This window comes from Psammomys obesus, unplaced genomic scaffold (genome assembly GCF_907164565.1).
Source record: "Psammomys obesus unplaced genomic scaffold, mPsaObe1.curated_primary_1811, whole genome shotgun sequence".
Lineage (NCBI taxonomy): Eukaryota > Metazoa > Chordata > Mammalia > Rodentia > Muridae > Psammomys > Psammomys obesus.
In genome coordinates this window covers 1-1,166 of record NW_026590457.1, presented here as the reverse complement: position 1 = coordinate 1,166, position 1,166 = coordinate 1, and the positions used below count along the sequence as shown (strand labels likewise).

At 39.8% G+C, this 1,166-nt stretch overlaps 1 pseudogene; it reads left to right on the top strand.

Annotated features, from left to right (window-relative positions):
* Positions 1 to 625: 625 nt before the first annotated feature.
* LOC129676881 (olfactory receptor 1052-like) lies at positions 626 to 1,163 on the top strand (annotated as a pseudogene).
* Positions 1,164 to 1,166: the final 3 nt, after the last annotated feature.

Below are 1,166 nucleotides of genomic sequence, written 5' to 3'. Positions count from 1 at the left end.
TCAGATGTGTATTGCCTTGGCTCAGGTTCTGTCTATAGGATGACATTGATCAAATGGGTCAGAGATTCCGCCAGAAGGTGGGGAAATATTTGAGGTAATGTATTTGGAAAGGCAGGTTTGGGGAACGGTATTGAAGTCAGTTAGGTTTAGGTTGTTTAGGTTAGCTGAAAGTGAAATGCTTTGCAATGGTTATTCATGGGATGTTGGAACTTCCTTTGTCTCGATAGTATAGCAAGCTTATGTTATACCCTAGCAGAAAAATTTTACATACTAGAGAGTGACACAGAGTTTGTGTACCTCCCTCTAAATTCAAATCTCAGTTCTACCAACTAAGAGTTTTGTGACATAACAGAAATTTACTTCTACTTTCCTATTCTGAGGTAATTAAAAACAGGGAGTAAGCTAATGAAAGTTGCAATCATTTGAGTCTCAGTGTATAGATTTTGTAGCATGCATATGGGCTACTGCTGAGTTTGTTCCTTTTCTTTATCTATCTCAGGGTAACCTCTCAGTGTCTCACACCATGATGACTATCAGAACTTGGAGGAAATCCTTCTATTTATTTACTTTTTTATTTAAATCTCATGATAATATTTTGCAACAAGGACCTGCAAACTATTGAACCATGGCTGTTTGGAATCACACAGGTGTGAAAGAATTCATACTGGCAGGCTTAACTGAAAATCCTAAGTGGAAGGTTCCTCTCTTCTTGATTTTCATCCTAATTTATTTCATCATCCTTGTGGGTAATTGGGGGATGATTATCTTGATCGGGTTGAACACCCAACTTCATACACCAATGTACTTCTTCCTTAGTAACCTCTCTTTCTGTGATATCTGCTACTCTACTGTCATTGCTCATCAACTACCTAGCAGAACGCAAGTCTAGTTCATTCTTTGGCTGTGTTCTGCAGAGTTTCTTTTTTGCAGTGCACATAACCACAGAAGTCATTCTCTTGTCCATGATGGCTTATGATCGCTATGTGGCTATTGCAAACCCCTTAATGTACACAGTTATTATGACCCACAGCCTCTGCACTCAGATGGTCCTTGCATGTTACATGGGTGGCCTCATGAACTCCCTGACTCACACAATAGGTCTACTCAGACTGGACTTCTGTGGTCCAAACACTGTGAATCACTTCTTCTGTGACATTCCTCCTCTC